At 40.5% G+C, this 27,224-nt stretch overlaps 1 long non-coding RNA gene across 1 annotated transcript; it reads left to right on the top strand.

Moving 5' to 3' along the window:
- The first annotated feature begins 2,488 nt into the window (after window positions 1-2,488).
- Window positions 2,489-15,371, top strand: LOC146439860 (uncharacterized). Its single transcript, XR_014850939.1, has 5 exons — window positions 2,489-2,581; window positions 6,395-6,553; window positions 8,401-10,292; window positions 10,671-14,554; window positions 14,677-15,371. It is a non-coding gene; the product is annotated as an uncharacterized LOC146439860 (long non-coding RNA).
- Window positions 15,372-27,224: the final 11,853 nt, after the last annotated feature.

Here is a 27,224-nt window from a genome sequence, read left to right as displayed (position 1 = left end):
ACGGAGCTGTGTAAAACAAAAACTACCAACCATTCCCCTTGAGTCTATATTTAGCATTTGCTGTACCATGCTTTAATTGCTGAAGTTATCTCTGCAAAAGTATTAAAAAATAACCAGAAAAAATGTCATTATGAGGCACATTGAATGTTCAGAACAAAACTTCACCTTGAAAAATATACACATCAGTTCTGAAGCATAAAAAAGTTCTAAAATGCAGGTGGATCATCAGCATTTTGTTTCCATCAGGTACATGCTCCCAGTGTAAAACTTGGAGCAAAAATATACTGAAACCCTCTTGGAGCTCGCCATCATGAATAGAACTGAAATCTATTGGGAGTTCAAATTTGTATGAACACAGATGAAAAGAAAATGTTGGTAGATTAGTTCCTTCTTTAAAAAGACCAGGTAAGTTAGTGGACACAGTAACTTTCATTGAGCTAGCAAATGAGCCAAGCTGGAATAGCAGATCCAGCTACCTAGTTTGAGAGGCTGTGAGTTGTGTTTCATTATCTAATGAAGTCCCCTATTTTCCCTCACTGTTTTTTTTTAGCATATTTTTTCATATGATTTTCAAATATAATTTTGCATCAAATATATCTAGGCACTCAAACTGGACCATGTGGTAAAAGACTCTTTCCTAAAGACTTGGACAGGCCTCAGGCTGCTCATTGCAGGTCCTCCCTGCCTGGTAGTGATTCCATACAGAGCAGCACAATATGGACTCAAAAGTTTTGTGGTTGGATTTATCAGAAAGAAAAGGGGCAGATACAAGAGTTATTAGTTCAGTGCTGAAGACGACAAGAGCTCGAGGTCCTTGTGGCACTGATCTGTGTGGAAGCTCTGGCTGATACATATGTGGGTTTTGCAAACTCGCTTGCAAAGGCTTGAAAAGTAATTTCATAGAACCACAGAATCACAGAATGGTTTGGGTTGGAAGGGATCATTTGATTCCAATTCTCCTGCCATGGGCAGGGACACCTTCCACTAGACCAGGTTGCTCAAAGCCCTGTCCAACCTGACCTCAAACACTGCCAGGGATGGGACATCCACCTCTTTTCATATCTAATCTAACCCTGTCCTCTGCCTGTTTAAAGCCATCACCCCTTGTCCTATCAATTTGACTAAATGCACCTCAATAATGACTCTAATGATTGCATAAAGGATGAACAAGCACGTAAGGACCACAGAACAAATTATCCAATTAGGTGTGCAACTTCAATAACACAGTTTACCATCCCAGCAGAGGACAGTTTTGAAGGAATTCAGGGTAAGGTTTTCCCAAGCCCTCTTCCCCCATATGGTAAGCTCTTTGCAAAATCCGTCAGAGAAAGAAAGAGAGAGAGAGTTCTCAAAGAACAAAAGGCCAGATTTCTGAATGTGCTCTTTCTCCACCCACACCCTTATCAGCTCTATTTTTAAATACAAAGCTAGCTCCATAGAATTTCCTGAGATTTGACAGTTGGTCACACTGTTACAGATTAAACAAGAGTGGCAGACCTGGCTGGACTTTCTGCTCAGCACAGCAAAGAGGGAGACCTTCCCCTGTGACCATGTCACGGTGTCAAGAAGTAGCAATTGCTGGATAGCAAATGAACGTGATGCAGGCCTGTCCCTGTTCAGGACACACGACACAAATCCTTTCATCATACTTCAGCTTTGATGCAGGCACTGCCAACAGCTCTAGCCCTGCTCAGCTACTGCAAATGAGTAGGCAACTCATTTAGTAGCTTGCTTGTATCTGCAGAATAGCTGGCAACTGCATCATCAGAGTTATTCATGACAATCCGTGTGTGGGTGTGTGTTGAGGCTTTCAAAGAGATGGTGTAAAATATCTGTTCCTTCAGGCCTTCATGGTATATAGCCTCTCCTCAAAATCTGTCACTCTTACTCTGCCTTGCACTTTCAGCTTGCACTTGCACTCCAAACTCGTGGGAGTGAGTCCTGTTGTTGTCATTTCAAAGATGATGAAAACTGAGCACACAGCAGCCAACTATGGAGTTGGGGAGGGAGTCCAGGGCTCTCCAGTTTTAATGTTTCTCTGTTAGACAGTGCTAAATGTGCTTACTACCCATAGATTTGTTTATTCATAGCTCAGTGAACTGAGGTTTTGATTAAAATTGATTTTGTTGTAACAGTGCTGTCACTATTATTAACCAGTTTCAATTCCTTTAAAAATATACAGGGAGAATCCAAGCAGTTCAGTTACCTCTATGCTGTGCATGGCTGTAAGAAAAAAAGTATCAAAGAATAGATAACATTAAAAATGAATGCACTTTTTAGAAAATTACTGTTTTCTTAATACTATTAAATGCCATTGTCTGAACCCTTCAATACTACCCAGCTGGCTAATAGAGAAAGAATGGTTATATTGGACAAGAGATTTTTATTAAAGACAGCTTTAGTTCTTCAAACAGCACAGTTTTTTCTGGCTGGCAGAGTATCAGCTTGCCTAGTGAAAACTCTTTTCCCTTGGAAAGAGGAGACGGGTATAGGATGTACCCAAGAAAAGACAATTCCTCTTGGCTGACCGAAGCAGAAGTATTGGCCTGGGTTTCTGAAAGGAGTTCTTTCTTACTGCAGGGTAAGTTGTTCAGCAGCTAGACAGATGGACTGTTTTTTGGTTTGGGTTGTTTTTTGGGGTGCTTTTGGGAGGTTTTGGTGGGGTGGGGAGTGGATTTGGCATTTGGTTTTGGGTTTTTCCAAAAAAAAAAAAGGGAAGTTGAAATTAGAAGCAAGTTCATAACAGATTTTGGAACCTTAGCAGATGGTAATGAAGATAGTCATGGGAGATACAGTAAAGAAGGTGATTTTCCACATCTGCAGTATAGGAATGATGGAAATTAAGAAGACAATTCTGAAATAACATTAACTTCCAGACCAAAATAAAGGCATAGTTAGTTTTTCAGAAATAAGAAACAGGCTCCTGGTAGGAGGCCTGAATTTTCACTTGCCTCTTGAAGAGCATGAAGAGCACTGTCAGTTCTCACTAAATAGCAACAGTCAAGTATAATGTTCTGGATCCTACACAGAAACATGTATATGTACCATGAAGTAGTGGGAATGTGACAGTATCAGGTTTTAGAGTTTTCATGTTCTCTTCAAAAACTCTTCAGCTCAGAAACTGTTCAAGCCTTCTTTGATGTAAAAGTTTTAGGCAGAGAAATAAATAGATTGATAAGTCTTTTCTTGCTTAATTTAGTAAAGTCTGGGCAGTCAGTGGAAAGAAAGAAAGGAGAAAAGGAGAAAAAAAGAAAAATGGTGAGAAGAAAGCTCTGGAAAGCTGTAGATATGGAGAGAAAATTTCTTTGTCTTGGAGAGGGTAGGAGGGAAGTTTGGAAAGTAACATTATACTAATTCCTCTTTGGAATAATTTATAAAATTGGATATGCAGATAATTCACATACATAGAACTGTAAGCAAAATTGGCCTGGAAACCACACAGCCCAGCAGACTGCAGAGCCTCCAGAAGGCCCAGCTGTTCCTGTCCTTCAGGACACATCCTTGCTCAGTGCTTTGCAGATTGCTTACAAGCTGAGGTCTTTTTTGTCACAGTAAACAAGGAGAAATTCAAACCAAGCAGCCAACCCTGCTCACTGTCTACACACAGGGATTTCTGAGAGAGACAAAAAACAATCCCAGCTAGTCTGAAAGCAAAAGGACATTGCTTAAAGACAATTTTTTCCTTCCTTCAATTTGCATTGTCCTTCCTCTTACTTGTATATGGATCATTGTTAAATGAGAGAATGATAAAATAGAAAACCATGGAAAAAAACCATAATGGACATATTCCCTTCTGGGCATTAATATAAACAATGAAGCAGCTACTTCAGTTACCTTGTTCATGATCTGTCCTTGCTCCTATTAGGAAAGTTTGCAATTCCATTTACAGAGTCCCCCTCCATAGTGAAACAGTGTTCAAGCACAGCTATGTGCTTGCACAGGCAAGATAGCAACCACATGTTAACAATTTCCTTCTCAAGACCTAGATGCTGCAAGTGAAAAATCATGCCTTGGCTTTCTGCCTGCTTCTGTCTGGTTTAATTAGCTGATCACACCAACAATCTTAGCTGAAATGATTCTCAGTAAAAGGGTAGGGGGGAGCTTCTTGAGCAGTACTGGGTGAAGCTTTTCACTGAGCTACTACCCAAGCAAGATCCAAGAAGAAGAAAGGATCAAGGACTTTGGCTCAGCACCTTCCTTATCCAGAATTTGACTTTTTAGAGGCTGAAAGCAGGATTCTGAGTAAAGCCTGAAAGCTTCTAAAACTGCAATAACTGCAGCTAAACAAGTTCAGATACTGGTTTTGGAGGTTTGTTCAGGTCACTGTAGAGAAAGAGAACCAAAATAAAACTGAGAGCAGAATCTACATTCAAATCCAAATCTTTATCACAAGCTCCCAAAGTGCTTTGGATTTAGAATCACTTGGTAGCAGGCAAAATTACACTGACGAGGAAGAATCATTAACATTTGCTCCATTGTCTTAATTTTTTTTTTCCAGTGACTGAGTATTGTCAGCCCAGTCATAAAAGATATTTCCCCTACCTGTCTGCTAGTTGGAGGTACCACTACACAGCATGGTAGCCCCACTTCTGTAGTATATTCACCAGCACAGAAGAACACATGTTTCTGTGCCCTGCCTGAAGCACTGTATAAAACAAAGTTTTCCATGGTAATCAAGTCAAAGTGACATGTCCCCATTTCTTACTGTAATTGTGCAACCCTGAAAGTGCTGAACAGCAGTAAAACAAACACTTAATAGCATTTATGGTTTAAACACACTTAAAACAAAGATCCTAAAGTGTTTACAAAAACAAACTACACTTCTCAACCATCTTGCTGGAATTTTACAGTGTCCATCACAAAGATTTTCCAGCTACGGATTATTTTTAGTTCAAGTTTCAACTCAGTAAGCTCAGGCATACAGACTGAAATTGCAACCAATTAGCATAGTTTAAATTGTTTGATTTTTTTTTCACAATTTAAGATATGATGCATAGATCTCCAGTGAAGGTATGATGGTTTATTCACATCATCCCACAGATGAAGAGAGTCCCATGTGTTTATTCAGCGCAGGGCTGGTTTACTTCAGCAGACTAGTGCATATTAGCAAACTGAAAAGGAATGCAGCAGCTCATCTCCTATAAACACCATTTGGCTATTTAAGCCTACACTGCACTAGAAATAGAATTATATCTCACAAACACTACCAAATGCCGCAGCATATAATTTATTCACTGCACGCCATATTATTTTCAAATCAGATTTTATCTGTCCCTTACTATATAAAGCTGGGGAAATATTCTCATACACATGGAACACTTGCACTGCACTGAGGAATTACAGCACTTTGAAATCAATTTACAGGCTATGCATTGAAAGTCAATCTACAAGGCAGATTCAGATTTCTGTTTGGATCTTGCTCCTGGTTCAGTGACTGACCCCAGACACATCCCCCAGCATTGGTTTTTCACATTGCCTTTCACTGAGACTTTGCTAGCTCTGCTTTCCTTTGTCCTATACCGTCTTCTGTTGCTGTCCCTCGTATCTCCTGCTTGCTTAAACAGGACCTCTGGAATGCTGTCTTCTCCAAGCTAAGCATAAACTTCTCCAATCTCTCTTGACATTCATGCAAACACTGTTCATCCAGGGGAAGACCATGCAGTCAGGTCTGTAGTCTGCAAACCTTCCTACAAATGCTGCCTTCTTTTGGCCAAGTAAGGACCATAACCAGTTTTATATGTAAATATGTAAAGATGATTCAAAAAAAAAAAAAAAAGAAAAAACTAAAAAGAAAAATAAAGTTACATTTGATGAAGGAAGACAATGAAGCCTTAGGGTACAACTCTGTCTAATCAATCTATTTCAAATTGGGAAACATACTTTGAAACATACTTTGGACTGTAGAGTTTTGCACACAGAGTTTATGCTCTGATCTCTTATGCCTCCTCCTCTAGTTAAGCTAGGTTTTCACACCGACAGCAGAGCTATTGTGTGCATGACATTTACTGCTGGAAATGGATGCTGTGTCTTGGCAATGAATGGAAAATCTGAGCATTAGCAATGAAAAGATATCTTCAGAGTGTTCCTTGGTCTCTTGTTAGTCATTCAACGTAGAGGAATTCAGCACAGAGGAAACACGCTGGGTGAATGTCAGTGTTCCCAGCTCTGCCTGAAGAAAGAAAAATCCTGCTATAAAACAGAGTATGGGCACTGAGCACGACAGGCTCCAGATTTGCAGTGCACACCAATGAAAACCTTCTTAACAGCAGATTTCCAGCAGCCCAGCTGGGGTTTATTTGGGAAACATACAGTGTTCCACATAGGAAAGTAAATTGGGATGCTTGTTTTCAGGTTGTATGGAAAAATCTAATTGCTCTGACTGATTTGTATTTAGATGCAGCTTTACAGCCTGCAGCAAGAAGACATAGTCAACAGGCTGGAAAGTATAGTGTCATCTGAACCAGAAGTTCCCCATTTTTTTATAACCTCACTTGCACATGGTGACCATGATCTATGTCCGACTGGCTTCCCAGGAGACAACCTATTTGTACAGGTATGGCTCTAAGGCTTTGCATTCACTTACTGTTTCACCAGGTTTATATCACTTACTGACTTCACCTGAGTGTGCTTTTCTGTCTATCTTGATCAGTGTCCTCTGCTGAGACAGCAGCTCTTTCCCAGCTGAAGACAATTCCCTCCATACAATCTTTTAAAAAGTAATTTACAGGCTGGGCCACATCCCAAATGCTGTGTGTGTGCCTGGCCACTGTGTGCACAGACTGGCACCACGAGGGGACTGGAGCCAGCTCCAAGCTCTGCCTGCCACAGACTCCCTCTGGATCTGACACGTGCATAGGGATTCACAGCTTTTCCCCTTGCAGTGGCTCTGTAGGTAACAATCTAAGTACAGAATAAACCACAGAACCTATGTAATTTAAAACTAACCTGGATTACTCACAAAACCACGTAATACACTGCATTTCTAGTCTAGAATTTGTATATCTTTCAAGCCAGAGCCAAATAAAGAGAAGGATCTTCGACAAGATGGTTTTGTAATCTCCCTGCCCTTAGCAATGCCATAAGGACGATGCTCTTCTGACTGATGTGTTGTGTAATGATATTTTGCATATAATTCTTCATGCAATTAGACTGAAAGCTTCTGTCTAAAAGGCATGTTGAGCATTTATGCCCTGTATTTTCTCAGATTATTCATATTGAAAAATAGGGAATATAGCCAGATAGTCAAGGTGACACTCAAATTGCTCTTTTTGCGGTATCATCTATTATAAATGTAACTTACAACAGCTGTATTCAATTTCATGCTGGCAATAGAGATTAAAAAAGAACTCACAGTTCAGTTGTTTACAGATTCCAAACAGAAGATAATTATTTGGCTATGGAAAAGTGATCTAACAACTTATCTAAAACCTGCTTCCTTCAGGGTTTCAAGGATTCAGGGAAGGAGAGGGAGTGATTTAGTGAAAAAATTTTGTAGTTTCTCAAGAAGACTGAACTTAAGCAGAAGGAATCAAGGATGTAACTTTCAGAAATTGTTCTTTTAATTTATGTTAAGAAAGAATAAAATTTTCTCTCTTTCCTTTATGTCATTATTATAGTATACCATTACATATGGGCTTTTTGTTAGAAAAAATTTTTCTGGTAAATCATGATGAGATATAGCTTTGGCTCTTAAATGAAATATTATTGTTTAATATTTACATTTTTCACACGTTTTTGCTAAATAAATTCTAGTAGTCACTGAACCATGTGTTTACTGCAAGATGCAGTTTTAAAACATGCACAGAACCAATTCTTCACACAAATGGTTCTGTGGGAGAGTTAAAGCTGTAGTAATTTGGTACTGGGGCCAAACAGAGTGTGAGGCACTTGGCAAGTGTTTATATTGGACAAGCAAGAAAATGTGGTTATTTGAAAGAAGTAATTTAGGATAAATAAAATATTTACACAAGCCCAAATCTAATCAAGGTGCTTGCTTCATAAAGTATATTTACATGGGTGCTAGTATACCAAAAAAACCCCACAAAGGACACACATGAACATAAAATGAGACAAATGCATTTACAAATCATGTTACAGGTCAGTGAACAAAAGATGTTGCCCTTGACACATAGTCACTGGTCTATAAAGAGATGTGTATTTAATCTTAGCCTGATTTCCAGTGGACAGATGGCATTATTTTGCAAAGCCTATGGTATCACAAGGCATCACATCAGCATTGCCACATCTGTAAAGTAACAACTCCCTAATAGGTAACAAACTCCAGACTTGGTGATTTTTACCCCTAGAACTCACCAAAAGGATACATGGGAATATGAATGGGGAGCCAGCACTACTGCCTTTTTGGCTGGTGCACTCCTGTTCACTTTGCTATCCATCAAGTGCAGCTTGAGTGGGCAACTGCTGTGCAGCTCCCCAGGACACTGCAGAGAGGAGAGGGAGCCATCAGAGGAAATCACATCAGCTGAGCTGCAGAGCAGAAACGAGAGAGCCAGCAGGGCCCAGTGCACCTTCCTTTATGCCATCACCATGCCATTTGATGGAAACCAGCTGCTCTGGTCATGTTCTTCACACGATACCCAGCCCTGCCACCAGAACATGCAGACAGGACCCAAGTGACTGACACTCTTATGCTTTATTTTGTTTTCAGTAAATTCATACACTTATGTAGATTGACATTTTTGTAATTAAAATGAAGAATCACTATCAACAAATCTCTCAGACCTAAACTGATTTCCACAGCTATGTCAGCACTGAAAATACAGTAGTAAGCCTAGTAAAATAAGATTTTTTAAAATGTATCTGCCCAGTTCACAAGGAAATACCTCTGAACAGATCTGAATGCATCTCTAATTGCACTCCATTTTTAGTTATTCAGAAACTTCTTGTCAAATATAAATTCTCTTGGCTTGCTTTACCAGAGGAATTGCTTCATACATGCCAAATCAACAAATCACTGGGTAATTCATAATGATGGGTTATCAAGTAACTGATAGTGTTGCATGCGTAGGAGGACTAGACTAATCTTAGAGAAGAAAAGGATAAATGTTCAACCCCCTGTTCCTAGATTTGCATTATTAGTGCCCTTATTGTTGCCTAGCATTAGTGGGATAACACCTTTTTATGTTGGGTTTATTTTTTTTCTGAAGAAAATAAATCCGAATGAGTTTGGATGTGGCCTTGCCCTCAGTTGAGATAGGGGGATCTCTGGGTGTCCTAACAGATAACCTGATCCCTGAGCTGCACAGGGTCCTGGGAAGCCTGGCTCTGGGCAAAATCCCTGGCCGCAAAACTTTCCCACAGCTGCCTCCCAGACTCATCTTCTAAGGGCAGTGTTGCCCCCTGTGCTGCCTGGATCCCTACTGGAGCGTGGGTGGGCTGGTAGCAGACTGAAGCCAGCAGGCAGAGAGCCACATCACATGTGAAGTCAGCTCTGAGCCAGGCTGCTTCCTCACTTGCTTCTTCGCTGAACTTGAAAGCAAAATGGACATCTTGCTGTGGAAAACCTCGATGCCAGTGCATCAAACAATCTCCTGCTGGAGAGGCCTGCCAGAAGCACCCCAGCACTGCTCCTGCCACCTGGCAGAGCCCCTGTGGTGTAGAAAGGTGTCCAGCCAAGAGAGGGACTAGCTTTACCCTTGGAGCAGCAGGCTTTTTGATGGGAGTCACACTGCTCCTGGGCCAGGAAATGCCTGGGAAAAGTGTTCTTTCCTCCTTACACTGCACAGCTGTACCTTGTCGCCAGAGTGGCCTGGCTCAAAAAGTGATTGTCACACTAAATTGTCCCAGGAGGAAGAGCATTTTTTTTATTTGTAGTGAGATAGCAAAACATACAAACAAAAGAGGTTTTACAAAAACACTTCTATGATTATTTTCCTGGAGCACACATGAAAGCTGTTGTGTTTGGCAATGAATTTAACAGTCACTCATGTTGTTCAACTCTTTACCTTTAAATAACACTCCTAAATAATTACCTGTACTGTTTTATCTGCCTGTTCCATGATGCTTCTGCAGGAAAAATTACCTTATATATCTGCACCTCCCACATATGCACACTGTAAAGTTCATCATTAGAAAATAAACAGGAAAAACCACCCCTTTGAATTTTGCACAACTTAAAGCATCTCTCAAAATAAGAGAACTGAACAAAACCTTCCTGACATTTTATTTTTTACTTCCAGGACCAGGTTTGGAGCATTTTTTGTACACGAATCAGTAAGGAGCCCCAGTGCAGGAAGTGCAGAAAGGCAGGAGCTGCAGTCTGCTCAGTAGTGGTAAGTCTCTATAGGTCCAATCTAGAGAAAGCCAGACAGGAATCCCAAGAAAGAGATGTTGTTGTTGTTGTTGTTTTACATGGACTACATGTCTATTGCACCAGCAGCTTTCTAGTTTCTTTCCCCTCTTCTATATTTTACATCATTCCTCTTAGTAATGAAAAAAACCCCAAAAATCAGGCTTAGGATCTAAATCCTGAGACTTCTGTGAAAGTTTTGATGCAGCATTGAATATAAGACATGTGAAGCCAAATGTGATTTATCTTCTATCATTCTATGAATTTTATTCTTTGTTCAGTTCTCACCTTTTACTGTGCTCTTCATAAGCAATTATGCAGAAGTGCAGGATTTGTTTTACACCTCAAATTTCATTCTCAGCTGCCTTAGAAAAGGAACAGACCATTTGTGCTGAAACTCATCTCCTCCTGCTGCCTTTGCTTCTCCAGCATCATCGATGACATATTTATATCCTGAAGCAAAGGGCCCTGCCAGTTTTTCTGTGTGATCTGAGGTGGTGAAAGTGCTCTTTGTTATCCAGTTGCCAAAAACCCAAAGCCAGCAAACCCAAGGATCTAAATTAGCTCAAAAGGAGCTTAACAAACCAGGCTCCCATGGAGAGCTGCTTCTCTGGAGGATTTATGGCTTTCTCTGCAGATCACAAAAACATATCAAGAAGATAACCACAGCTATAAAGAGAACAAGTATGTACTCTTAGATCTTATTCTAAAATGTCCTACATACAAAACTATTCACTGTAATCCCTACATGAAACACTCACTAGTTTTATACACTGTTGTAAAAGCACTAGAAAATGTTCTGTACTTTAAACAATGTTAAAGTATTCCCCTTTTGTCCTATAGCTAGTATTTTATGGGTTTGGATGCTGAGTCTCTTCTTTGAAATTATTCTGTGCAAGTTGCTGACAAGTGTATAATACCTTCACAATGGAAACAAAGCATTTAAAATCATGGAGCCATATTCTGCACACACTTACTCTGCTGTAAATCTCAAGTAACTCTGCTGACCTCACTGGATTTAAACTAGATTTATAATGAAATTCAGAAATTGTCCCATACTTCCACTGATTAAGCTTCAAAGTCATTTACTTATGACCTTTCCTGCAAACAAAGACATATTAGACAGTGTTATGTAAGCATCTTGCTAGATACAGTATGACTTCAGTTAAAAAACAATGATGGCAACAATTAAAGTTTTCCCTTCTTCAATCTTCTTTTGTACTGCTGGAACTAAAAAAAGATATTTCCTTTTTTTGAAAGCTCTACAATATTATTTTCATTTCTGATCCTGTTCTCTGGCTCAAAGAAACAGAAAAGGTACATCTAGAAGCAACTTGCTCGGTGACACGGTTAATACCCTGCAAAATATAATGATTTTTCTTTATTTAACATTATTTTCTTCTTCATTCTCTCAAATGTCCCAAAGAATACAACTTCTAGCATTCACAAAAAACTGGTCTACATTCTTACCAGGATCTGAGAATGCTGACCTGGGGACTGTGAAATAACAGCCCTGTCCAGGGTAGTATCTTTCAATTAGTAGTAAAAAAAGTAGGAATGGAATAAGACAAACCCCAAACTCTAAACCAAGATCAAGTCCTTGAGATCTGTCTGAGATAATACTACCAATACTCTGGAATTTTATTACTTTGCACTACCCCAAAGGTCTTCCCTCTGGAAAGCACTTTCTGTAGCTTCTCTCATGGAGCACTGAATTTATCTCATCGCTTCACTAGGTAATGTTAGACCCACCAAACATTCCTAACAGCATGGACATCCCATGAAACCTGGCTAATTTTTGACACCTCACCTGCACAACTCATTCACCACTCGGAGCAGTTCTGATGTGGATTTTGGCAGTATCCATGTAATTGCACTGGGTTAGTGCATTCAAGCAGAGGTTGCACAGCAAAAGGTTTGCAACACAAATATAATGAGTGGAGACCAGAAAGATCATTAATTAATGCAAGTAAATGCATACTACACATTCTGTCTCTCTTCTTTTCTTTCTGGTCAGTTATTGGTGGCAATTTTTCAATATTCATGGAACATATTTTGGCTAAATGGAAAAGGAATTACTCCCTGTGTTACATTTCCATTTATGCTACTGATCAAGTTTGACTCATCAGAATCATGGAATAACCTGTGTTGGAAGGGATCCACAAAGATCATTGAATCCCACTCCCAGCCCTGCACAGCATTATCCCAAACCCTTTCAGTCTTTTTCCATGGCAAAATTAATTCCTGCTACCACAAGCCCATGTGCATGACATTCTGTGTGTTTTTACCCCTTCACCTCAGCATTTGCTTTTACCAAGCTATTTAATTTGGTCTTGGAATTTATGCACTGCAGGAAACTATTAACACATGAAACCTCGCTTTTCACACATATGATCTCTTAATTAAACAGAGAGTTAATTATCTCTGCCTTTATAGCCTTGATTGATTCCAACAAGTTAACCTTTAATTCCCTTCTATGTTCAAAACAGGGAACTGTTTTGCATGCTGGCTTATCCCATGAAGATTGCTTTCCCTCAGCAGTGCCTCCAAGCAGTGGCTCTCCATAAGATTGAGGAAACAGGGATTGGTTGTCTCCACAGAGGCTTTCTTGGCTCTCTAGCTCTGCAAGTCCTCCAAATCCAGGAGTTTGGGCCAAACAGAGAATAGGCTGAAAAAAGATGCCTCCTATCTTGGCTTCACAGGTACTTCCTCAAGTCCTTGCAGTGTGGGCCAAAATTTCCCTGACACACAAGGAGCAAAAAGGGCTTAGGAAACATAAATGGCAGATTCCTCCAGCCAAAACAGAAAATAGTGCTCGAACATTGGTGGAAGAACTGGTTCTCACATGTGACAGGCATCCTGAATGTGAGTTAAAGACTCGGAACTTGGCTTTTGTGTGTCTCCACCTAAAGAGCCAAAAAAGCTCATCTGACAGGATGCCTGCAATGACACAACCAATTAAGAACCACAGAATTTAGTCTAGGTTGCAAAAGGCCATTAAGATCATCAAGAACCACTGTAAATCTAATAAGATCACCAATGGAAATTGATTCTGTTTCAAATAGTTATTGTTATTTTTCTGCTTCTATTTTGAAACCACTTAGAGCTACTAACTGCAATTGATGCCTGATCATAAGAAGAACTACAAGCTCAAGCAAATTAACTTCATCTATACAGAGGAGTGCTGATATTTTAATTTGGTGTCTGTCTGCAGTGAGTAACTTGGTGTGCAGTAGTCAGAGTGTGAATTTGCAGCCCACAGACTGCAAATAGGGCTTTTGCATGGTCACTGTGAAAGCAGAATAAGTTACTGTAATATATATTGTATACTAAAGACACTTGTAAAGAATACATGTCAAAGTAGCTAATGAACTATATATTCACATCCTGGCTAAGTATCCACTTTTTTGTTCCATGCATTAATGTACAACCTAAATTAGAAACCATATGAGTTGGTGAAACCCATGGTTTTTTTTGTGCTACAGCAAAAATAAAACCAGAAGCACGAATAGGTTAAGGTAGAAACAGGAGAGGAGGGACCTGTACTCCAGTAATCCACATGAGGACCAGCACTCAGTTCTTCTCCCACTCAGTTTTTCCATGTCCCTCTCCCCTGCCCCAAAGCTCAGTGTCCTGCCCCATGGCTCAGGTGTCCAGCCCTGTTCCCTGGTTTGGTCACTCACTTCCCTGCTTCTCCAGGGCTTACTGCAGCCCAGTGCTGGCCCCAGGCTGGCCCAGCAGAGCAGCCTGTTTCCTGCATGCCTCCAGACTTTCCACTGAACTGCCCTATGATCATCGCAGTTAAACAAATAAAAGAATTTCCAGTTTAGAGAGTTTAATTATCTTTGATTTAGTGCTTGTCAAAAGCTTTTTCCTCCTGATGTAACTAATGTGAAATTCCAGGAAATTATCAGTTAAACCCAAGGGGAGTCTGAGTGGACACTTGTGCTGGCTGGACACACAGATAGAGCATCCAGCCAGGGCAGTCCTAGAACACATTGCCATGTTAGAGCATACTGCTTGAAGTTTTCATAATACTATTTTCTGCCATATTCTAAGTCATAATTGCAATTCTATCCCATCTCCCCAAGCCACAGCCATGGGATCTCACAGGTTCCTGGCCCTGTGGGAGGAGGGTAAGATTTGTGCCCCACGCTGAGTCTCAGAACCCCATGGAGGTGTTACACGTCACTTGGCCTCCAGCCTGGGATATGTGCCTCTCCAGATGCCATGAGTCCTGATGTGGTAAGTGTGGCCTGTGTGACATCTGCTCTGCTTCCCAGGCTTAAAAGCAGGGAATGAAAGGAGAATAAAAGCCCCTCTCCAAAGCAGACTCTTTCTGACACCCTGTGTCTGTATAATCTCAGTCTCTTGGCTGGGGCCTGTGGAGTAGTGCCAGCAGGAATACCAACAGTGAGTTACTCTTCCACACCATCTCCAGCAATACTGTTCACCAGAGATGTGTTTCTTTCACATGGGTAAGATAATTTCCAAACCAAAGGATTTAAATACACGCTTCTAATCTTATGTGGATTCTGTCCAGAAGAACGAAACAAAAGCCTTTAAAATAATAAGATAATATAGCAAAATCATACTAATATGTTTTAGAAATATTTATTCAAAACTATAAGAAATAATTGCTCAAAATATTCAGACATGTACCAGAAGCTCTATCATTTGGGCACATATTTTATGGGGGTTTTTTGAGACTCTTTGCTTATATTTTTTTTCTGCTCACATTCTTATGAGCCTGGATCATTTTTCCCCATTCCCTGCCACTCTGTGGTTAATTACATTCTCTTTGCAGCTTTCTCCTTGCTCTGCTTGGATGTCCTCTTCTGGGGTCATGCCTTCACCTTCTCACCATCTGCCTTGCTTGGGTGTTTGCTCAGAGGAGAAGTTTTTTTTGCTATGGGACCTCTGAACTGATGACCCCCTCTGCTCCCCTCCAGCTCTGCCCCCAGAAGCTTTGGAAAACTGAATTAATGAGCGTGGACAGCATCATTTTGAAAGGTGCCAGGCAGTTTACATAAGATGGAAAGACGCACTTTTACAGGATCAAAGCCTCAAAGACACCTCTTGGCCTGAAAACAGAGCTTTTTAAAGAGAGTTTTGGTTCTTAACCTGTTATAATGCTTTGTTCTGTAAATTACAATAAAATCAAATTCTGTTATTTGAAACTAGCACCCTCCTCATCACACCAGCTTTGAATTATGTGCTGAATGCTCCAATTGCAACCACTTGAGTGATGGGATGGGACTGGCTACAAAGTCAGCTGGCAACATTAGGAGGGCTGTTCTGGTTGCTGCCAGCAGCTAAATCACGTTAGCCCACTGCCACACTTCCCTAGGAACCTACTGCAGGGCTGGGTATAAAAGAAATGTTATAAAAGAAAAAAGTCTCCAAATAATGCAATTGCTCACACCCACACCCAAAAAAGGGAAATATTTATAAACAATTCTGCCTATATTTATGTAGTTTCCATGGTTCTACGTGTCAGACTCCATCTGTGCTTTGCCTGAGACCATCTTCCTTACGCTGCACTTACTCTCTGCCTGTAACTTTTCAGGGATAAGGGAGGGATTTGGTTCATAATTTTGACTGGACAAACTGCAAGCAGAAAGAAACATCACTCATCATCAATGACAAATTTATATAACTTATTATAACATCTGATACCTGAGTGGGGCAAAAAATGCAGGAAATGTCAACGGTGACAGCAAAGACCCCTTGTCTACCCCATAATATCATGAGGTGCTGCTATGTCAGGTAATGTTTCCTGCTGGAAATTCGTTGTGAGTGAGGAGGCTGCTGTGCAAAAGAGGCTCAGAAGAGGTCAACTTGAATGTCCAGCAGAAGGGCAGAGTTGTGTCCCACAAAAATCAAGCCAGTCCTGTGTCCAGGAGGCTTTTGTTTCCTGTCCTTGTTCTTGCACATGATGTGCAGTTTAGGTACAGGGTAGCTCTCCAAACACCGTTTCTACTGATTGGTGCTGCTATTCCATAGGAAATGGTGACTGTTGTGCAGAGTGCTGCCAGTAGATTGATGGTTGGATGGGAACAAATGGTGATCCATAAGTAAGGTGAAAGATATTAACTCCAGTCAGTCACTAAATCTTTAGGAAATGCCCTGACCTCTGTTGGTTACTGCTATAAAAACTGGAAAAAAAAATCCCATGCATTTTTTCTCTATGACATAACCACCACTGGTATGCATAGAATATATATTAGTATATCCTTTGGCTCTCTCGCTGTACTCTAGTCATCATAATTTGCTATTTTGAGGGAAATGCACGCTAATGTGCTGGGAAGAGTGAGGGAAGAAAACCATTATTGCTTTGAAAATCACAGTCAGAAACAAAGGCTCAGTTTGCCATTTTCTAAAGTGTCTTCCCTATAGCATCACTTCTTAAATTCTTATTGTTGTTTGAAACTTTAGGTTCCAACCCTCGGAGCTATTTACTACATCCTTTCCCCTAGGTAGCTCCTATTATTTTTACCGCAGAGGATTCACCAGAATACAACAGTAGGGTGTTTGTGTGACACATGTATGTGTGCAGAGGAGGAAATGGGAGCAGAAATGCGTCAGAGGCATTTGGAGGTGATGTTATGGCACAGACAAGCAGCAAGCAGCAAGCAGCTCTGTATATAGATGGTGATGGACAAAGTGGGCAAAACTACACCTCTGCTTGAAGAGGAAGTTATAAAAGTGAGAAGCTTAAAAGGAAGGTAGCTACATTAAGCTAGCTTAATTCTTAGCACTTTACTGAGGTTTTTATTGTGCAGCCTTTTCTCCCCTGTACATTTCATCCAGTGTGTGCTCCTCCTGCCAATCGGCTTTATGGACATTTTATTGCTTTTAGAAACCCCTCAGAAAAGATTTCAGCTTGTACAAGGACTAACAAGATTTCAACAGCCTGTGTCCTTGTCCCTCACAAGACATTACTGCACAAGCTATCCCAAGGAATTCTTTCAGGGGGGACACCATGCTGTTGTCCACAAATCTAAGGGCAGCAGATGGAAAATTAAAATGATGATGACACTAAGTGATACAAGTTAATTAAATAAGGCAGAGGAGTATTTTAACAAATGCTATCCTGTCACACAACTCAGCAGTATTTTAAAGATAATGCTATTGTATTTCCATCAGAGTCAGCAGTAGATGCAATAGTCTTTGGATAAGATCCTCTGCTTCCTGGCAGATTGTTGAGAAGGAGATGGAGGCAAGACGAATGCCTGAAATGACTTGGAGGATGATGAAAGCATTGTTTAGTCCAGCCCCAATTTAGGTACTGATGATGAACATTGGAAAATGTCTTCTCTTTAAAAGCTTTGGTAGCAACGTTTTTGATTAAAGACAAACAATATGTCTGTATTATTAGAGCAACTTTTTGTCACAGGGTCCAGGGAGAGTTGCAAGATTTAACAAATGTGCTCCAATCATTTATTGGTGGAACTAAATTGCAGCTCATGCCACTCTTTCTATCCTTTTTTGCTAATCCTCTTCTCTGCTTGCTCAACACCATTCACAAATGCTAAGTTCACAGACAGCACAACCTGCCTTTTGGCATGTTGTTGCATGGACTTAGACTCACAGAACCATAGAATATGCTGAGCTGGAAGGGATCCATCAGGATCACTGAGTCCAACCCCTGGCCCTGTACAGGACACACCAAGAGCCACACCATGTGCCTGAGAGCATTGTCCAGACATTTCTAGAACTCCGTCAGGCTTGGTGCTGTGACCACTTCTCTGCTCCCGTGCTCATTAGTCCATGCATTCCCAGGGACTTGCAAACCACATGTTGAAAATTGTTAATCTCTCCCTCTGTAGACCATGCATAACCCAAGAGCACCTCCACTGCACAATCCCTCATGGTTTCCTTAAACAATTTCTACCCTTTGTGATCAAGCTGCCTTTGCACAAAAGATGGTGCACATCAGCCACAGCACTGCCTTGCTACTATTCCATGTAATTCTCATTTCTCCATTGCAGGAGAAATGCAATACTGTTTTTCCAGCCTCTCTACACACTGACCAGCATTTCAACTCACCAGTCTGCAGAAGCTGTTGCCATTACTCTTCAAACCTATATTCTCTTTGTTTGCAAAACAAATCTTGTTGTCACCCTTTCTGCCATTATAGCTCAAATTAATGAGTTTCTCCAGCAAGGCTAGGAAAGTGCTGGAAGATAACACATCTACTGCCAGTTATCACCTTGAACTAATTGCTTAGCCTGTGTTGTTAGAATATTATCTTGTCTTTAGAGTGTCTTTTCCTGAGATCATCAGATGTTAAGCTCAGTCTGCCATATAGTGCTTTCTTCTTAGTCCTTATTACTTTGAATAAATCTCTCACCTTGGAAAATCTGAAGATAATTCTGCAATTTCAAAGTTCCTGAGAAAATGGTTTATTTCCACTTCATCTGTTTGCTTGCATTTCCTGCAAAGTTTTGGAGGTTTTCCCACTCCTAGTGTGCGCATCCCTTCACAGTGTTCCCTGCCTTTGCCTTTTCACAGGCCAGGATATAATCTACTGTGAAGGGTACCTTAACCACTTTCATAGCATATTGAAGGCAGAGCTTTCTAATGACCTGTAGGTATCCCCCTGCATTTTGTTCTTGCCTTGAGCCAAAAGCTTGAGGCTTACCATCTTCTTACAGTGCAGTTATGTTACAGGTATTTCTGGCATGTTCTACTAATACCTTGATTTCCCTTTACTGCTTATGCTGCTGTGAAGCAACAGGAGATTTGCTGGAACCTTTGTCACCGAGACAAATAAGGGGCCAATGAGTTTTAGGGAAGAATCACTCTTGATACTGTCAATACCAGATGAATTTTTTCCTGTCAATTTTCTATTTAGCTTGAGCATAATAATGCATGTGTAGATGATGTAGCAGAAGCTTTTGAAGAGAAATAATCACTCACTGGGTTTTGGTTTTGGCTGTAGTTACCCCTGCAAGCTCTCAGCACCTGGATAGTTTAAACAGCACTTGTTTCACAAACTTTTCTCTTAAGCAGCTCTCTGGACACCTGCCCTTCCAGCAGAGCCATTTGGTGTCCTGAAGCAAACAGATAATATGAATGGATTTGATATAGGTGAGATACACAACAGACACAGAACAGCTAAACTCAGCTCCTCTAGCACCTTCACAAGTTCTTTCAAAACAGAACCTGTATGTGACAGTCAGGGGGCTTACTGACACCAAACTTCACTAGCTCATAGCAAAAAAAACCAAAAAAAAACCCCACCAGAAACAAACAAACCTAAAAAACATCACAGAACTAAAACCTCAGAGAGACTTTGTAAAATAAATAAAGATTTTTGCTCTGTATGATACTGCTCTGTATAAACTGTTAGCAGAAGCATCTAGTTCAGAGTAGGCATGAGTTTTATGAAAGGCACAGCAAAGAATCTAATCTTAACTTACATACACTATGATACAAAACCCATTTTGTGAATCAGAGGGGCACTGGGCAAAGAGACAAGCATGGAATCATGTGGCAAACCAAATGCATTATTTATTATTTAGTAGGGCTTCTGTAATACAATTCCGTACATTGACTTATTTATGAAGTGCAGTAAGAAAGAAATTGAATTCTTATGTAAAGAAAATAAGGTTTTATATTCAGCTAGTATGCCAGCAAAAATTGAAACTAACAAATATGAGCTGAAAAGATGCCATAATGTTCTTAGCCAATGCTTAGGAAATATTGACTGAAGCACATCAAAGCAAACGAAGGAAGTTGCATAGAGTAATGGTGAAAGATGACACCCAGCTTCTGGTTTCATGGGCTGCCAAAGAGCTAGTGCATTAAGGGCAGCAGGAATGAGAGCTCCCTTTTGCATGAAACTCATCCTCCTCCTGAGCATTCATGGCAAACCATTCACACCACTGCCAGGCTTGGCACTGACAGAGATTTGGGCTGGCACCACCAACACTAAGCTACAATAATCCTTTAAAATAAAATTTGCCACTAGGCAGCAGGAAGGTGACTCAGAGTGCAAGATCCTGTTCTCCACACTTGTCTGACTGTGAGGCCCTGCTGGCTCTGTCAGTGGTGATGCCCAAATCTAATGGTAGTTTGTCTGACATGAAGCCTTTTGGAGATTCACAGGAGACAGAGAGGACAAAATGAATCGTGGCATTGAAAAACCCCCTCTCTTCTTTACATCAGAGCCAGAGTGTCCATACAGTGTCTGTGACTCTCCTGAAGACCAGCTTTCTTGCTTCCCACTGTCTGGCATTGTATTCCTAATTCTGCAGCTGAAGTACCTGACTCTCCCAGTTCACTGAAATACAGTGTGATGCCCAAGGGCTGTACATTTCTCTCTACTACATCTCAGAAATGAATATTAGTCCCTATTACTAAGGCTACCATTATAAGTCTCTGGATCTTGCAATTCTTCACATAAACTACAGGGTTTGTCTTGGGCCTTCACATATCACTTCATGATTTAAATTAGTGTACAGGGGAGTATTTTACTTTACTTAACCTTAAGCAGAATGAATCCTTAAAGTGATGCTGAAAAACAACCCTGAAGTGTCAGTGATGAGCATATAGCTGAAGAATTTCATTTCTCTATTATTCATTCCACACACTAAATAATAATAATTTACTCTCTTTTTTTTTTTTTTGGGAGGTGTTTGCCACTTTTCAAGTTTATGGCTTTCTTTCCTTTTCTAAATCTCACTTTTTCTAGAAGTAACAACAGAAGATTTACTTGAGTAAACTGAAACTTAAATACCGATCAGAGACTTTAAAGAAATTAAGATTTTTTTGGTGAGTGGAAAGAAGAGTGCCACAACTGATTTATCAGTTTTAAAAGCAGTGGTACATGGCATCAAGGGCTTCCAGACATTCAGACACAGAGGAAAACTCAGAGTGCAAGGAACACACTGAGGCTCTGCTCTTCCACAGCCAGAAAAGAACAGCCCCTCTGTGGCTTGCTCTGTGTTGGCTTAGTTCCTGCATTACCAGCAAAACAACTGCCTAGCAACTCGGATTTTCCCACAACATTTCCTGTGTGCCCAGAAAAAAAGGATAGCACCTAATAGACTCTCTGGATAATCCCCTTACTTGAGAGCTGTATCCAGCCCTCTGTACACAAGGGAGCTGTGACCAGCAAGGCAGCTGCTGTCATGACAGAGAGTGCAGGCAAAGTCAAACCAGCCCCCTGATCCCTGCTGCAAGTTGTGCAGGTTATCTGCTCATCAGGCAGACAGCAAACTTGCTGCTTCCCTCCACTGCATCTCCCCAGACAAAGGCAGGAAGCCATGGCTGTCAGCAGAAAGGTACAGACATCCTTCCTATCGAGAACCCTGTTTTGTGAGCTGCGAGGGAGCTCTCTAGCACACACTTCACAACTGTCGGGAGAGTCCATCTGAAGGCATAAATAATTCAGTCCTTTAAAAAAATAGTGCTGGCTTGAACACGTGAAATTGCTTTTTCAGTTACTGCCCTTAAGAAACATTTACAGTCATACAGTGATGCCACAAGATTTCCCAATAGTTACGTTTTCTTATCTGACATCCCAGCTGCAGCAGCATCTTGCAACTCAATATTTAAGTTACTTCCCTCACAGTGTCAGCACCAGTAAAAAAAGAGCTGCCTTGAATCTTCTGCAGCTGTTTCTGAGCAACATGCTGAGGGGACTGCAGAATACACCGTTTTGCCCATATGTTCTCTGGAAACACAAGCCTTCCCAACCCTCCAAATGTTTGAGAAGCACTGTAAATAAGCTCTAACCAGCACCATTAAGAAAGCACTCTTAACCAAGCACGCAGAAATTAGGGCAGCAACTTACTTGCCGTCTTCATAACTTCCTCAGGAGCATTGTCTTTTCAAATGAGTGCAACAGGAAATTGTGGTGATTACGGGAGAACTGCACGACTGCAGCTCAAACCACACATTGCAAAGTGCAGAGGCAGTCAGCACTGGATTGGTGACAACAACAGGCAGCCGCCTCCCCTCCTTCTTGTACTTTGCATGTAAATCTTAAACTGACGCCATGTGGAGAGAAGTGACTTTCACAAACATCTACATGAAATATGTCTGTGAAAAGGCTTTATTACTCAGAGCTCTGTGCTCAGAATTGCAATGCTTACCTCTGTGAAGCATTCTGAGACCTACAGAAGAAAAGCATCCTGGGCCTGCTACCGTTTAACACTGATTTTATCTGGACAGGTGTTTACTGTCTTTATTAAAGGCAATACTGACTTTAGTTCCTCTTCGTCATACAGGGATGAACTTGGACCCCTCTTGCCCTGCCTTTTGCTGCAATGTGGTAGAGATGTGCACTCAATTCATGGGTCAAATACATCCAAAGACATTCTCACATGCCCTTGCATTCTCTGCTGAGGCAGAATTTTGTCCATAAGTGAATTTGGGACCCTGCTCCTACCTTCTTACTACAGGGTTTCATATTAGGGCAGACAGCTCACTGAATCTGTGCCAGTGTCCCACAGCCTTTTAGACAGGAACTACAATCTCTTTTTTGTTTCTGAATTAGCATATGACAGATGCAGAAAGCTGCCACTAATATCCAGCTCACAGAAATATGCATGTAAGACAGGGAACTCATGGAAAAGCTCTGATAACATCAGATACTGCAGGCATGTGGCGTGTCTTTGATAACTGGATTGCCTCAGCAGGGTTTATACCTCCAGCTCTGCATTTTTGTCAGTCAGTTTAGCACCCACTGAATGGTTAGATAAGGTAGAGATTAGCAGCAGAGCAACAAAATATTCATGCAAGTGGATGAAATGCTGACAACTAAGTTATACCTCCAAGAAGAGTTGAAAAATCTTGTAGAGATGTTGTGGTTGGAAAAGATGGCAGAATTGCAGAAAAGAGCAATTGTACAGGACTGCTGAAGGGCAGATCTAGTGTACAGAACCTGTGTTGCTGGGCACGAGTCAAGAAACTTGCAGAATTCCTCCAGGAACTCCATCTGACTCTGCAGGGTTGGTGAATAGGGAAAAGTGTTTGTTTGCAAACTGAGTCAGCTCCCTGACAGGGACCCCAGAAGGTCCTGCTTACACAGCTCCATGTCAGACTAAAAATCACTGGAGACTCACATGTAAAAGGAAACATCTGTGCCAGCAAGTTAGCAATGCTGTCTTGCACAACACAAGTCAAAGGGCATGGAAGGAGAAGTTTTACCTAGCTTGGGTGAAATCCATCTGGTTTCTTTGCATATTTCCCATTAAACACAGACAGTATTTCCTTGCTGCATCTGCAGGCAGTCTGAGCAGCAGTGTCTGGAAAACATGGCTTGAACTTCCGCAGAACCCCTGCCTGCACAAAGCACACCTGCCCTGTGGGTTATTTGACACCCTAGGTAATTTTGCCACTTTCTGAAGAACCTGCAAATGCACACAAAAAATAGCATTTCCCCTCTCCCCCCATCTCCACTACCATCTTATCAGCAGATAACTGTAGCAGATGATTTTACAAGAATGGTGGATATTAGTCGCTGACTGAAGTGAAAAGGCTAGCCCCTGACAAGTCAGACACCTATGTAATTGATCCAGAACTAAAGGTCCTTTTGTCCTTGAGTTTCATCTTTCATTTCCTGTCTGGGTTCTTCTTATTGCCTTAACCCTCTCTTTCCTTTTCAAGTGCTCTTCACTTTCCAGTTTCCTCACTTCTCTCTTAGTCCTAGAATCACACAGTGTTTTTAGTTGGAATGCACCTTTAAAAGTCATGTACTTCAAACCTCCTGAAGTGGGCAGGGGTATCTTCCACTAGACCAGGTTGCTCAGAGCTCTGCCCAACCTGACCTTGAATATTTCCAGGGATGGTGCATCCATCACCTCTCAAAGTAACCTATGCCAGTGTTTCACCATAAAAATTCATCCCTTATCTCTAATCTAAATCTATCCTTTTTCAGTTGAAAACCATTACCCCTTGTTCTACTGCAACAGGCCCTGCTAAAAAGTTTAACTGCATGACGTCATTTTACTAAGAAGACATCTAGGAAGTAAATACACAAATTAAAAAAAAAAAAGGCCTTTTAACGTTTTAATTGTTTCCTTTTCTCCCCATATTCTTCCCTTCAGTATGGACTGTATAATGCAGCCCTTTGTGATTGCTCTCTCCCTTCTCTCCTTGCTCCCCAGCTTTTTCAGGTACAACCATTATTTCTCTTTTGTTACTTTAACATTTCTTACTCCTCTGTGGATGTTCAGCCAGCTGTCCTGTCCTCTCTCTTAGCCCATCCCTCTGGCCAAGGATTACCAATTATTTTCAGCTGTACTGCAGAGCTGTAACTGACCTGCAGTGTGAGAGGGGAAAGAGGATCCAGCTGCAACATGCTAGGGACCAGCTTCCCAAATTAATCCTGGCTTTTAAATGACTGGCTTTCTATTTAACTTCAGAGACCTAATTCTTGCATGAAACCCACAACAGCTAAAGGAAAGAGGCACCTGAACAAGCAGTTCAGTTCACAGGGAAGCGATGACAACACAGCTGCAGAAGAGGTACCAGCTTTGGCCTAATCATGGGATGGGATCCTTTTGATTCTTTGTATTGGAAGTGTTGCTCTTTGCATGGAATATCTAAACATTTGCACTGTGTCTCTTCCTGCGCTTGATGTTTAGCATTCACCTGGGTTTGGGAAAACCCATTTATTGTTTGGATATTTAAGGATTCACAAGAGTAGATGGAAGAACCCAAGCCTTCTTTTCCTACCCCAATCTAGACAAGTAGTCTAGTCATAAAGTTATTGCCCTTCTCTAATTACTTCATAAAGCCATCCCATTTTGCAATGAAAAGGTTAAAACTACCTCCTATAGCCTTATGTAACTAATTAAAGCATTCATAATAGAAGTGAATTCAAAAACTCATGAACAGAAAATGCACTTACACAAGTGTTTGAGCTATTGTTTAAAGGGCAGATTGTCTTGTACATTGAACCAGATTCATTGCATACCAAATGTACCTGGTCTTTCCCCTGACTTCAGTAGATATTTGCTTAAAACAGAGATCTCAGTGTAGCTTAGCTACGTGCACTAGGTAGCAACAGACTGTACACAAAACATACACTTAACTCCTGAGGGAACTTCTCTGCTGGAAAATTGGCACAGAGAAACTCCCATTTGTGCTGTACAGAAGTACTGCAGGGGTTTTGAAGATATAAATTTTTAACTCTGATACCCAAGTCTTTGTTTTTCTAATGCAATACTCTTGAGGCTAAATGAAACACTGAAAAATGTTTCCTTTCTAGGAGATGTATCCCTCATGGGATTAATAGGGATTTCACCCACTGCCACTTTCTCTTGTGATCCAGACAATTGTTCAGGTAATTATTGTTAAGATAAATATTGATCTTGCTATCACTGATTGCATTTGGGTAATGTTAAGACATTACCTGCCTGTGAATCCCTCCACTGAATTTATACAGCTCTTTTCAATAGGTGAGATAACCTTGTTGTCCTCACCCAAATAAAGATTGCTGCAAATACAACTGGAACAAATGCAGCAAATTCTTTGGAACAAATTTTTCTTTGGAACAAATTCTAACCATTTTCAGAATGAACAGATCAGCTAAACCAGATTGTAGTTCAGGTCTATAATTTACATCTGAAAATGGAGAATGTAGAGGTTCACTGGATGCAGAGACAAATATCTGTGGACTAAATAATTACTCTAAACACTGTGTTTTGATAAACACTGCCTGAAACAAAACCAAACCACAGGAATTCATATGGAAATCTTGGTTCTCTAGAGCTGATAGTACCATCTCTAGTAAACAGATGTTTACTCAAGTTAATTTTTTGAATGGGTAAGGAATTGTTTTGGAGTTTAGCCTTTTTGTTACTTGAAGCTCTTTCTTTACATTAGCTATTCTCATTAATGGGCACATTCCTGAACAACATTTTAAAAATACAGTTATTGCTTCTTACTTTGTTTCTTTAATTCAAACCATGTGGCTTCACTGTGGGGGAAGAGACAAGGATAAGTTTAAAACCAAACATGGCATCAAATCCTGCACTTTTTTAAAAGGGAAGGATTTTCATTTGAAGTGCCCTTCTTAAGGAAAACTTCTGAAGAAGATATGAATCACATAAATGTTTCAGGGCTGCTCCTCCTCCATTCCTCATAAAGATTTGTTTCCCACTGTATAATTGCTAGTTTTTTGCAATCAATAAAAGACACCTCCTTTACAAATTCAAAATTGATTTTCAGACAGTAAAAATACAACATCCAAACAATTCCTGGTCGTCTTTACAGAAAATTTATTAACACAGCTGGAAATAATCACTCATTCAGCAGGAAACCCCATAGTGCATCTTACAGGGGAAAAACAAAAAGGAGAAAGGCTTGTCTCACTAGAATAATTCAGACATTTGTAAAGGAATGGTTAAAAAATTACAGTGACTTTTAGAAATGCAGCCACACTGACAGTGTGATGCAAAAATGTGTACAATACAAAAAAATAAATCCCAATAAATCTCACTGCTTTTGTTGACCTCAGCAAGAACACAAAATATGGAATGTCAGATTGTTATATTTCTGTTATTTCACTTTGCCAGTTCTGTATCCGTTTATCTTGACCTTTTCTAGTCTATGCACAAGTTCAAATTCCATTGATTTAAAACATGTCTTTACACAGAAAGTTGTCAGGAAGGGCCACAGTTCTGTGATTTTGCTCTTTGCAGATTTTCTGTTAATCACATTGTTTTCACTGACAACGTAAGTTTCTAAATGTGCTTTTCTAAATTTCTTGAGACCTGTGGAGACCACGTGAGAAAGAAGGAACCATTGATCCTACTCCATATTGTCTGTGATGAAAAAATTGCTAATTTGGTCCTATTCTCTTGCAATTTACAGAAACCAGTGCATTCTTTAGAGTATAGCTTTACTTGAAAGACATATTTGGTTGTTATGGGCAATTCATGAAAACTCATTG

The sequence above is a fragment of the Lichenostomus cassidix genome, chromosome 3 (assembly GCF_008360975.1).
Source record: "Lichenostomus cassidix isolate B80296 chromosome 3, HeHo_3.0, whole genome shotgun sequence".
In the NCBI taxonomy this organism is placed as follows: domain Eukaryota; kingdom Metazoa; phylum Chordata; class Aves; order Passeriformes; family Meliphagidae; genus Lichenostomus; species Lichenostomus cassidix.
This window is presented reverse-complemented; position numbering and strand designations above follow the sequence as displayed.